The sequence below is a fragment of the Balaenoptera musculus genome, chromosome 3 (assembly GCF_009873245.2).
Source record: "Balaenoptera musculus isolate JJ_BM4_2016_0621 chromosome 3, mBalMus1.pri.v3, whole genome shotgun sequence".
In the NCBI taxonomy this organism is placed as follows: domain Eukaryota; kingdom Metazoa; phylum Chordata; class Mammalia; order Artiodactyla; family Balaenopteridae; genus Balaenoptera; species Balaenoptera musculus.
Genome location: NC_045787.1, coordinates 113,967,048 through 113,981,057, shown reverse-complemented (window position 1 = coordinate 113,981,057; position 14,010 = coordinate 113,967,048). Strand labels below are relative to the sequence as shown.

At 37.6% G+C, this 14,010-nt stretch overlaps 1 protein-coding gene across 1 annotated transcript in view; it reads left to right on the top strand.

Moving 5' to 3' along the window:
* KLHL3 (kelch like family member 3) overlaps positions 1-14,010 on the top strand; it is a 114,419-nt gene that overhangs the window by 11,960 nt on the left and 88,449 nt on the right. The window lies entirely within an intron of this gene.

Below are 14,010 nucleotides of genomic sequence, written 5' to 3'. Positions count from 1 at the left end.
CCTCAAATCTCTCTCTTTCCTTTGTATTTATTTAACACCTATTGTTTCAGTGCTTAATCACTGGGGACAAAAATCCATTATGGTTACAGCAGTTCTGTTCATAAACTTGATTTCCAACTGAACCAGCTGCATGAAGGCCAGTAATAGAATGATTGCAACACCTACACACAATTGCAGATTAAAGATTGTGGATGCCAGGCATTTTCTTTGGGCCTCCCTCTCTCATGCTTTGGTCTGAACTTTTGTCTTTGTCAAGACAACCGCATGAATGGAAGAATACCTAGCTTCTAAAATGCAGTTTAACTCTATAAAGAAAGAAATGAAATGCAGAAGCACTCATCCTCACTGAGCTAAACAGTGAGGGGTGCGCAGGCTATTTGTAAGGTCAATGTGCATGTTTGCTGAGCTTTGTTGAGAGACAGGTTCAGGGCACTGAACGTGTTTTTCTGTACGAAGGCTGTGCATACAATCTCTTCTTTATCAGAGAGCTCAGAAGCTTCCTTCGCTCATGGCATTATTTGTTATCTTTTTTATTGAAATACAGTTGATTTACAATGTTGTGATAGTTTCAGGTGTACAGCAAAGTGATTCAGTTATATATATATATTCTTTTTCAGATTCTTTTCCATTATAGATTATTACAAGATATTGAATATAGTTCCATGTGCTATACAGTAAATCTTGTTTATCTGTTTTATATATAGTAGTGTGTATCTGTTAATCCCAAACTCCTAATTTGTCTCTCCCCCACCCTTTGCTCTTTGGTAAACATAAGTTTGTTTTCTATGTCTGTGAGTCTATTTCTCGTTTGTAAATAAGTTCATGTGGATCATTAGTTTAGATTCCACATATAAGTGATATCATGTGATATTTAGCTTTCTCTGTCTGACTTACTTCACTTAGTATGATAATCTCTAGGTCCATCCATGTTGCTGCAAATGGCATTATTTCATTATTTTTTATGGTTGAGTAGTATTCCATTTATATATATATATATATATATATATGTAAAAAATGATGGTGTATATATATCTATCTATATCTATATCATATCTCTCTCTCTCTCTCTCTCTCTCTCTATATATATATATATATATATACCATATCTTCTTTACCCCTTCATCTGTCAATGGACATTTAGGTTGCTTCCATATCTTGGCTATTGTAAATAGTGCTGCTGTGAACATTGGGGTGCATGTATCTTTTTGAACTAGAGTTTTCATCTTTTCCAGATATATGCCCAGGAGTGGGATTGCTGGATCATATGGTAGCTCTATTTCTATTTTTTTAAGGAAATTTCATACTGTTCTCCATAGTGGCTGTACCAAGTTACATTCCCACCAACAGTGTAGGAGGGTTCCCTTTTCTCCACACCCTCTCCAGCATTTATTATTTGTAGATTTTTTGATGATGGCCATTCCGACTGGTGTGAGGTGATGCCTCATTATAGTTTTGATTTGCATTTCTCTAAAAATTAGTGATATTGAGCATCTTTTCATGTTTCTGTTGTGCCCATGTCATTATTTACCGCATATTTCATCCTATTGTGAGTTGTAACTGTTTATACCCTCTTTGTAGTTCACGTGTTCCCTGAGGGCAGGGGCAACTTCTGAATCATTTTAATCTCTAGCGCCTCGTACTTCATAGGAGCTTTGAGTTAGCCACCAAAGATGCCCAGACATACTGGCTAGGCTCTGGGATGCGTGGGTGAGGGTGCAAGGTAAAAAATGATGATAAGTCAATGAAAATGGTCTTTCTACAGTACAAATAGGTGTTATGAAGGAAAACTGCATCAGGTGCCTGCCAGGTGGTAGGTATACAATAATTGTTAGTTTCTTAAAGGGTGTCTTGAAAGCAAGCATGTCAAACCGCAACTTTGGAGAACACTTCCTAAAGGTGAAGATGCTTGAGCTAAATTCTGAAGAACAAGTAAGAGTTAGAGAAATGAAAAGTGGTAAGGTTAGGGGGAAGTCTTCCAGCCAGAGAAAATGGCATGAGCAAAAGCACATATAGCTGAAGATGTGTTTTTTGGGTAGGGGCTTAAACTACTTGTAAACAAAAATTCTATATTCATTTACTCATTTCTCCTTTCTGCAAGGCCTAGTCTTTGGCATTAAAAACCAAGTTAAATTAGATTTGTCTTAGGCCCTACTGATCAAAATTTTTAAAATTTATTTATTTTATTTTTGGCTGCGTTGGGCCTTCATTGCTGTGCATGGGCTTTCTCTAGTTGCGGCAAGCGGGGGCTGCTCTTCGTTGTGGTGCACGGGCTTCTCCTTGCGGTGGCTTCTCTTGTTGCGGAGCACGGGCTCTAGAGCGCAGGCTCAGTAGTTGTGGTGCACGGGCTTTGTTGCTCTGTGACATGTGGGATCTTCCCGGACCAGGGCTTGAACCCATGTCCCCTGCATTGGCAGGTGGATTCTTAACCACTGCGCCACCAGGGAAGCCCTACTGATCAATTTTTATTAGGCTTCCTGCCAGAATTCCTAGAAGCTCCATCCATAGTTGTTTTAGGCAGTGGGCAGTGCTAACGTTCAATCCTAATTCTCTTTTGTCACTAAAGAGTTTGTGTTGTGTTCCCTAGACACTGTTGAAGTTCCTCATTTAGTTCCCTTGAGTATGGCTTGTGTCCTTTGTCTGATTTAAGACTTCAGGTCTCCAAATAAACAACCTAACTTTACACCTCGAGGAATTAGAAAAAGAAGTTCAATCTAAGCTCAAATTTAGCAGAAGGAAAGAAATAATAAAGATTAGATAAAATGAAATAGAGACTAGAAAGACAATAGGAAAAAAATCAATGAAACTAAGAGCTGTTTCTTTGAAAAGATAAACAAAATTGACAAATCTTTAGCTAAGCTAACCAAGATAAAAAGAGAGAGGACTCACAATTATAAATGAAAGAGGAGACGTTACAACTGTTATCACAGAAATACAAATCATTACAAGAGGCCACTATGAAGAATTATATACCAACAAATTGGATAACCTAGAAGAAATGGATAAATTCCTTGAAGCATATAAACTATGAAGGCTGAATCAAGAAGTAGAAAATCTGAACAAACCAGTAATGGTTAAGGAGATTGAATTGGTAATCAAAAACCTCTCAACAAAGAAAAGCATGACCAGATGGTTTCACTGGTGAATTCTACCAAACTTTCAAAGAATAATTAACACTAGTCCTTCTCATACTCTTCCCAAAACTTGAGGAGGAGGGAATACTCCCAAACTCATTACCAGCATTACCCTGATACCAAAGCCAGCTAAGGACACTACAAGAAAAGAAAACTGTAGGCCAATATCCCTGATAAATATTGATGCAAAAATTCTCAACAAAATTCTAGCAAACAGTATATGTATGATCTGGTAAAATATGATCTGATAAAAGTGAGATTTATCTCTGGGATGCAAGGGTGGTTCAAGATAATGAAATCAATAAATGTGATACACCACATTCATAGAATGAAGGATAAAAATCATAAGATCCTTTCAATAGATGCAGAAAAGCGGTTTGACAAAATTCAACATCCTTTCATAATAAAAGACTCCCAACAAATTGGGTATAGAAGGATCATACCTCAACATGTTAAAAGCCCTGTATGGGCTTCCTTGGTGGCGCAGTGGTTGAGAATCTGCCTGCCGATGCAGGGGACATGGGTTCGAGCCCTGGTCTGGGAAGATCCCACATGCCGCGGAGCAACTGGGCCTGTGAGCCACAGCTACTGAGCCTGCGCGTCTGGAGCCTGTGCTCCGCAACAAGAGAGGCCGCGATACTGAGAGGCCCGCGCACCGCGATGAAGAGTGGCCCCCGCTTGCTGCAACTGGAGAAAGCCCTCGCACAGAAACGAAGACCCAACGCATCCAAAAATAAATAAATAAATAAATAAAAATAAAAAAAAAAAAAAAAAAAGCCCTGTATGACAAACCCACAGCTAACATCATAATGGTGAAAGTTTGAAAGCTTTTTCTCTGAGGTCAGGAAAAAGAAAAGGGTGCCCACTTTCACCCTTCTTTTTGAACATAGTACTGGAAGTTCTAGCCAGAGCAGTTAGGCAAGAAAAAGAAATAAAAGGCATCCAAATTAGAAAGAAGAAGTAAAATCATCTCTGTTTGCAGATAACATGATCCTATATATAAAAAACCCTAAAAAACTCCACCAGAAAACTGTTAGAACTTAAAAACAAATTTGATAAATTGCAGGATACAAAATCAATATACAAAAGTCAGTTTCATTTCTATACAATAACAAACTATCTGAAAAGGAAATAAAACAATCTCATTTACAATAGTGTCAAAGCAATAAAATATTAGGAATAAATTTAACCAAGAAGGTGAAAGATCTGTACACTGAAAACCATAAGACATTGATGAAAGAGATTGAAGAAGAGACACAGATAAATGGAAAGATATCCCGTACTCGTGGATTGAGAGAATTAATATTGTTAAAATGTCCATACTCTCCAAAGCCATCTATAGATTCAGTTCAATCCTATCAAAATTCCAATGGCATTTTCCACAGAAATAGAAAAAACAATCCTAAAATTTGTATGGAACCACAAAAGACCCTAAATAGCCAAAGCAATCTTGTAAAAGAAGAGCAAAGTTTGGAGACATCACACTCTCTGATTTCAAACTACAGTTGGCCCTTGAACAACATGGGTTTGAACTACAAGGATCCACTTACCTGGATTTTTGTCATTAACTGCTCTTGTACTACACTATCTGTGGTTGGTTGAATCCTGGATGTGGAATTGTGGATATGGAAAAGTTACACGTGGATTTTCGACTGCATGGGGAAGGAGGAGTTTGCTCCCCTAACCCCCATGTTGTTCAGGGGTCAACTGTATATGACAAAACTATGGTAATCAGAACAGTATGGTATAGACATATAGACCAGTGGAACAGAATTGAGATCCCAGAAATAAACCCACATGTATATGGTCAACTACTATTTACAGAGGAACCAAGAATACTTAATGGGGAAAGGATAGTCTTTCATCAAATGGTGTTAGGATTACTGGACATCCACATGTGAAAGAATGACATTGGACTCCTATCTTACACCACTCACAAAAATTAACTCAAAATGGATTAAAGACCTAAATGTTAAGACCTGAAACCATAAAACTCCTGGAAGAAAACAGGGGAGAAAAAGAAACAAGTGGGACTTCATCAAACTGAAAAGCTCCTTCACAGCAAAGGAAATCATCAACAAAATGAAAAGGCAACCTATGAAAGGGAGAAAATACTGGCAAACCATAAATCTTATGAAGGGTTAATATCCAAAACACATAAGGAATGCTTAGAACTCAGTAGAAAAAAATGATTAAAAATGGGCAAAGGACCTGAATAAACATTTTTGCAAAGAAGATACCCAAATGGCCAACAGGTGCGTGGAAAGGGGATCAACATCACTAATCATCAGGGAAATTCAAATCAAAATCACAATGAGGTATCACCTCACACCTGTTAGAATGGCTATTATCAAACAAACAAACAAAAACAGACAAACAAATAAAAGCACACAAGAGATAACAAGTGCTTGTGAGGCCGTGGAGAAAAGGGAACCCTTGTGCGCTATTGGTAGGAATGTAAATTGGTACAGCCACTATGGAAAACAATATGGAGGTTCCTCAAAAAATTAAAAATTGATCTGTGGGCTTCCCTGGTGGTGCAGTGGTTAAGAATCTGCCTGCCACTGCAGGGGACATGGGTTCGATCCCTGGTCCGGGAAGATCCCACATGCTGCAGAGCAACTGAGCCCATGCACCACAACTACTGAGCCTGCACTCTAGAGCCCGTGAGCCACAACTACTGAAGCCCGTGTGCCACAACTACCGAAGCCCGTGCGCCTAGAGCCCGTGCTCCGCAACAAGAGAAGCCACTGCAGTGAGAAGACTGCACACCGCAACAAAGAGTAGCCCCCGCTCTAAGCAACTAGAGAAAACCCACATGCAGCAGCGAAGACCCAATGCAGCCAAAAATTAAATAAATGAAAAAAAAATTGATCTGCTATACAATGTAGCAATCACACTTCTGGGCATATATCTGAAGGAAATGAAATCACTATCTCGAAGAGATATTTGCACTCCCATGTTCATTGCAGCATTATTCACAGTAGCCAAGACATGAACACAGCCTAAGTGTTGGTCAGTGGATGAATGGATAAAGAAGATGTGGTATATATACACAATGGAATATTATTCAGCCATAAAAAAGAGGAAATCCTGTCATTTGCAACAACATGGATGAACCTCGAGGGCACTGTATTCAGTGAAGTAAGTCAGACAGAGAAAGACAAAGACTGTATGATCTCATTTATATGTGAAATCTAAAAAAGCCAAACTCACAGAAAGAGAATAGGTTAGTGGTTGTCAGGGACTGGGGGTTGTGGGAAATGGGAGATGTTGGTCAGAGGGTACAAACCTCCAGTTTTAAGAGGAATAAGTTCTGGGGATCTAATGTACAATGTGGTGACTATAGTTAGCAGTACTGTATTGCATACTTGAAAGTTGCTAAGAGAGTAGATCTTAAATGTTCTCACCACAAAAAATAAATGGTAACTATGTGAGATGATAGATGTATTACCTTATTGTGGTAATTATTTCACAATATATATCAAATCATCACATTATACGCTTTAAACTTACACAATGTTATATGTCAATTATAGCTCAATAAAACTGGGGGAAAAAGACTGCCTGGTTTAGCCAACTGTACTAACTGCTTAAAGGTAGAGCTCAGGAAATAGATATGCACACAGAATTCCCCCAACCCTCACTTTATATTATTAGCATTTTTTCTTTTTCTTAAATACCTAAAAAAAATCCCGTAATGTCTGTTCCTTCTTTTGCAAGTTACCACATTTTTGCATCTTTCCTCAAAAGCATCAACTTGGATTTAACCTCCTCCAACAGTCCTGCTGCTTCTCTTTTGTATAAGTCAGCGTTTGCCAAGGCTGTTCTGAGGAACATTTCCTCAAGATGCTCTGTGGGGAAAAAAGAGATCTGTAACAAAATGAGTTTGAAAAATGCTATATAAAACTGCTATACCCACCCCCCGAGATTCATAATATATTTAGGCATATTAAAATCTCTGAGAAGTCATACAATAAACTTGTCTAACTGAGGGTTTCCCACATGGTTTTGAATCCTCTTCGGTTGTTGTTGTTTTGTGTAGACCGAGTGTTCTGTGAAACTTATTTTGGAAAACACTGGTCCTTTGCTGAAATTTAAGTGAATAATCTTTGTATGAGTCAGGGTTTTTCAGAGAAACAGAACCAATAATATATCTATTTATATATCTATTATTATTATATTATTTATATATATGTATTGCTTCTGTTTCTCTGGAAAACCAGATATATAGACACAGATATGTAAGGGGAGATTTATTATAGGAGTTAACTCACGTGATTGTGGAGGACGAGAATTGCCGCAATCTGCTGTCTACAAGCTGGAGAACCAGGAAAGCCAGTGGTATAATTCAGTCCAAATTTGAAGGCCTGAGAAACAAGAGCCAGTGGAGTATGTCTTGCGCTCCAAAGGCCCAAGAACCAAGAGCTTCGGTGTCTGAGGGCAGGAGAAGATGGCCAGTACAGCTCAAGAAGAGAAAGAGAGAATTCACCCTTCCTCCACCTTTTTGTTCTATTCAAGCCCTCTGTGGATTGGATGATGCCCACCTACATTGGTGAAAGATCTTCTTTTCTCAGTCTACCAGTTCAAAGGCTAATCTCTTCTAGAGAAACCTTTGCAGACACACCCACAAATAATATTTTATCAGCTATCATCTGGGCATCACTTAGCCTGGTTAAGTTGACATATAATATTAAGCATCACAGTCTTGTTCTTCCTCTTTTTGATTTTTTCAAATGGACCACAATCTGTTTATGTTTTGGTTGGGAAAATTTTAGTTCAGGTTTAGGCATGGATTTCCCTTTCATTTTTCTTTTAATTTAAACCTTTTAAATTTTTCTTTAAAAATTTGTAAATTTTGTAAATTTTTTGTAAAAAGAATATATTATAGAACATTTAAAAAATACAGGTGAGCAAAAAGTCACAGTGCTAACCATTGTTAACCCTTAGGAGATCTTTTTTTTCTTTAAAATATATGTCTCAACCAGATTTTTTTTCCTATGGGTGATTTTTATTTTTATTTTTTAAAAAAATATTTTAATTTTATTGGAGTACAGTTGATTTACAATGTTGTGTTAGTTTCAGGTGTACAGCAAAGTGATTCAGTTATACATATACATATATTCATTCTTTTTTAGATTCTTTTCTCATATAGGTTATCACAGAATATTAGGTAGAGTGCCCTGTGCTATATACAGTAGGTCCTTGTTTATCTGTCTTATATATAGTAGTGTACGTGTTCAACCAGATTTTTATTCTTAACATTATGTTGAACAAATTTTTTATGTTACTGTTCTACAACTTCATTTTAAGTGGATGAATGATATTCTATTTTTGTTCTTTTTAAAACAGTTCCCTGTTGTTGGATGTCTAGGTTTTCCAATCCCTCAAATAAATAACACCTGCAGTGGTTATGTGTGGAGCAGTATAACACAGTGGTCACAAGCATAGACTCTGGAGCCAGGCAGCCTGGTTTCAAATCTTGGCTCCAGTGCTGACTAGCTGTGAACCTGGGCAAGTTCATTAATATCCCCAACCTCACTTTTGTCAACCATAAAATGAGGCTAATAATAGTTCCAGTCTTGCTGGCTTGTTAAGAGGATTAATAAGTTAAGTGCTTAGAACAGTGACAGCACATATATTACTGTTCTTAAGTACTTGTGCATATTTACAATTATTTCTATAGAATTAATTCCTAGAAGTAGAATTGCTAATTTAAACAACATGTTGCATAATAATAATAACAATAGCTATTCCTTAGGTATTTTATGAGTCCTTGAGACATAGTGAACATTCTGTGTTAGCTGTTATTATGATGGTGATTTTTTTAAAAAGAAGTCTTTATTTATTTATTTAATTTATTTTTGGCTGCGTCGGGTCTTAGTTGCGGCACGCGGGATCTTTTGTTGCGGTTGTGGTGCGCGGGCTTCCCTCTGGTTGTGGTGTGCAGGTTTTCTCTTCTCTAGTTGTGGCGTGCAGGCTCCAGGGCACCTGGGCTCTGTAGTTTGTGGCACGTGGGCTCTAGTTGAGGCGCGCGAGCTCAGTAGTTGTGACACGCAGGCCTAGTTGCCCCGTGGCATGTGGGATCCTAGTTCCCCGACCAGGGATCGACCCCACGTCCCCTGCATAGCAAGGCGGATTCTTTACCACTGGACCACCAGGGAGGTCCCCTGATGGTGATTTTTTGCTTCAGGAATATGGCAGTAGGTGAGACAAAGTCTTGCCCTCAATCTTGCTTGCGTTCTAGTGGTGTTCAAAGACTATATCAAATTCTAAGGTATTTAAATGGCTAACTTAAAAAACTAGAGTGGAATGGGAGAGGCAGGGAGAGAAAGGGGGCCTGAATAGACACTTTATTGATTTGGATGAGTTTAATGGGAACTGGAGAGAGGCATACTTTGTTTTGATGAAGGCCAGGGTGAAGCACCTTGCCATTCAGGACTCAGGCTAATGAAATGTTACCTGCTATTCCAGGGACCTAGGGTTATTTCTTGCATTATTTTCACATTCCCCTCCCTCAATTTTAAGCTATTTTAGTTCAAGCACACATGTTCTTTGCAATTTATGAATCACACAATTCACGTGTTTCCTATTCTTTATACTTGCATTGTAGAAAATGGGCTGCTGACATGGTAACCAACCAGCTTTCTTCCTTTTGTACTTCCTCGCTCTGCTCTGGTCAGACCAACAGCTGCTTCTGGGCAGTAGAGCCCTAATGGCTCTTTGTCTCCTGACTTACCAGCCAACCAGCAAGTGGGCACGTGGTCCTTGTTGGAATAGCACCCCCTCATCAGGCCTGAAAAGGAGCGACAATCTTCTATCTTATCTTTACAGTTTGAATCTCTCATTTCTCCACTGCAAAAAGTTCTCTGCTTCATCTTTTTTTCTTAGATTGTTTTCCAGTGTGGCTTTATTACTAGTAACGAGCCATTTTAGCACACTGCTTTTTGTTTTTCTTTTCTTTTCTTTTTTTAGCCTTTAAAATTTTTATTCCTTCTTGCTTTTAGTATAACTTTTTAAAACTGAAGCATAGTTGATTTACAATATTGTGTTAGTTTCAAGTGTACAGCATACTGATACATTTTTTTAGATTATATTCCATTATAGATTATTACAGGATATTGAGTATAATTTCCTGTGCTGTACAGTAAATCTTTGTTGCTTATCTCTTTTCTGTATAGTAGTTTATATCTTTTAATACCATACTCCTAATTTGCCCCTCCCCCCTCCCCTTTGGTAACCATAAATTTGTTTTCTATGTCTGTGAGTCTGTTTCTGTTTTGTATATACATTCATTTGTATTATTTTTTAGATTTCATATGTAAGTGATATAGTATTTGTCTTTCTCTGTCTGACTTATTTCACTAAGCGTAGTATTCTCTAGGTCCATCCATGTTGCTGCAAATGGAGATTTTTCAGTCTTTTTTATTGCTGGGTAATATTCCATTGTGTGTGTGTGTGTGTGTGTGTGTGTGTGTGTGTGTGTGTGTATCACATCTTCTTAAGCCAATCATCTGGACACTTGGGTTGCTTCCATGTCTTGGCTATTGTGAATACTGCTGCTATGAACATTGGGGTGCATATATCTTTTTGATTTAGAATTTTCATTTTTTGCAGATGTATATGCTGTTTTTCTTTTTTTGGTAACAGCTTCATCAAGATATAATTCATATACCATACAATTCACCCATTTACAGTGTACAATTTAATGGCTTTTATTATATTCACAGAATTGGGCAACCATCAGTCAGTTTTAGAATATTTTCATCACCCTGTATACTTTAGCAGTAATCCCCCAGTTATCCCTATTCACTCACCCCCCCCAGTACTAGACAACCACTAATCTACTTTCAGTCTTTATGATTTGCCTATTTTGGAATCATATAATGTGTCTTTTGTGACTAACATTTTTTACTTAGCATAATGTTTTCAAGGTTCATTCATGCTGTAGCATATCTCAGTATTTCATTCCTTTTTATTGCTGAATAATATTTCATTGTATAGATATACAGATTTGAGGCCATTTGGATATTATGAGTAATGCTGCTGTGAACATTCAGGTACAAGTTTTTGTGTGGATGTATGTTTTATTTCTCTTGGGAGTGGGATTCCTGGGTCAAATAACAACTCTATGTTTAACCTTTTGAGGAACTGTCGGACTGTTTTCCACAGCAGCTGTACCACTTTACATTTCTATCAGCAGTGTATGAAGGTTCCAATTTCTCCATATCCTCATCAACACTTGTTATTTTCTGTGTTTTTGATTATAACCATCCTAGTATGTGTGAGGAGTTATCTCATTGTGGTTTTGATTTACATTTCTCTGATGACTAATGATGTTGAGCACCTTTTCATGTGATCATTGGCCATTTCTGTATCTTATTTGGAGAATGTCTATTAAGATACTTTGCCTATTTTAAATTGGGTTATATGTCTACTTATTATTGAGTTGTAAAGTTTCAAGTTCTTTATGTATTCTAGATACAAGCCTCTTATCAGACATATGATTTACAAAGTTTTCCTTTCATTATGTAGGTTTTCTTCTCATTTTCCTGATGTCCTGAAGCACAAAAGTTGTAAACTTTGATGTCTAATGTATCTTTTTTTTTTTGTTTGTGCTTTTGGTGTCCTATCTAACAAACCACTGCCTAATCCAAAGTCATGAAGATTTACCCCAATGTCTCTTCTAAGAGTTTTATAGTTTTAGCTCTTACATTTAGGTCTTTGATCCATTTTGAGTTAATTTTTGTGTATGGTGTGAGGTAGGGGTCCAACTTCATTCTTTTGCATGTGGATATCCAGTTATCCTAGCAGCATTTGTTGAAAAGATTATTCTCTCCCAATTGAATGGTCTTAGCATCCTTTTCAGAAATCAATTAACTGTGAATGTGAGGGTTTATTTTAAACTCTCAATTCTATTCTGTTGATCTATGTATCTATCCTTGTGCTATTACTACACTGTCTTTAGCTTTGTAGTGTTTTGAAATTGGAAAACCTGAGTTCTTCAACTCTGTTCTTTTTCAAGATTGTTTTGGCCATTCTAGGTCCCTTGCATTTACATTTGAATTTTAGGCTCAGCTTGTCACTTTCTGCAAAGAAGCCAGCTGGGAGTTTGATAGAAATTGTATTGGATCTGTAGAACACTTTGGGGGAGAATTGCCATCTTAACAGTATTAATCTTCCAATTCATGAACACTGGAGATCTTTCCACTTATTTAAGTCTTCTTTAATTTTCTTCAATTGTGTTTTATAGTTTTAGGGTATAGGTTTTGAATTTTTTTGTTAAATTTATTCCTAAAGTATTTTATTCTTTTTGATGCTATTGTAAGTGGAATTTTAAAAATATCATTTTTGGATTGTTCACTGCAAGTGTACAGAAACACAGTTGATTTTTGTATATTGATCTTGTATTCTGCAACCTCCTTATACTCATTTATTTACTTTAGTAGTTTTTTAGTGGATTCCTTGGGATTTTATATGTACAAGATCATGTCATTTGTGAATAGAGATAGTTTTATTTCTTTCTTTCCAACTTGGATGCCTTTTATTTCATTTCCTTGCCTAATTGCCCTGGCTAGCCACCCTAATGTTATCTTACTTATCAGCAGTATTTGGTACAATTGATCATTCCTTCCTTTTTGTAGCCCTCTCTTTACTTGGCTTCTTGGACACCACACTCTTTTGGTTTTCCTCCTATCCCACTGGCTGTTTTCTCATCTCTTTTGTTGGCTCTTCCCCTTTCCCCCAACTTCTTAACCATTTCCCACCTCTGAACTCCAGACCCTAGTATCCACTTGCCTACTTGACAGCCCCACTTAGATGTCCAAAAGGCAGCTCAAATTTACCATGTCCAAAACTTACTGTAATCTTGATTGAAGTATTTTGTGGAAAAAAGGAAAAAAAGAAATAAATATTTACTGAATGTTTACTATTAGTGCTATTCATTATCTTGTTTACAACACATGTCAATTCTATGATACTCAGGGGACATGAACCCTGGTCAGTTTGATTCCAGGGCCTGAGCTCCTTCCTAACAGCTCTACTCTATTTCCTACAAATCACAGTGTGTATAGCCCTACTTTTCTCTCCTCAAGACTGTCCTTTGGAGTAGTGTATGATACTTCAGAAAAAAGGATCTCACAGGATCTCTGGTAATTGGAATTAGAAGTGCTTGTGAGCCATGCAGTGCTTGTAGAGCTGCCTCTTCCCTTTTCCCTGCATAGTGGAGACTGAGATGTCTCCAGTGTGTAGACAGGCTTTCCCACCACCTGGGAAAGCCTACCTTGACTTTGTGGCAAGTTTTTCTTGGTCAGTCTCCCAGGTTAGAGTTTCTCTGGCCTTGAGATACACTTCCCACCTATCAGAACTGCTCTCACTTATTTGCTTGACTGGATTCTCCATCTTTATTCCTCATTCCTTCTTGTCTCTTTCCCATTTGTTCAAGAATTATCAGCTCTTCTGGGTTTGTGTAAGATATCCCACTTTGACATTTGCTTGCCCATCACCTGGCACTGAAAATTTGCTCAGCATTTCTGACCCATCTGTGTCAACACTTCTCTTATTAAAATACTGGTTACCAAAAAAAATTACTTGTACTTTTAAATAGCAGTGATAACTCTATTTTCTCCCCCAAATCTTTAATAGAAGTGGAAATGTCCAAGGTGAGTCTATACTGTTGGGAATACATTTTTACAATATATTTTATCCATATTTAAACAAGCCTATTCTCAAGTGGCATCTGCAATCTCATTTGGTCCCCACGGTATATGTCCCAAGGCAGCTAAGAAAGACGAGAAAATTGATGGGGTCAATTTGTCCATGTTTTTGTAGCCTGTTGGGGCAGAGCCAGTTCTGTTCCCAGTTGAGCTGGTTTGTTCTG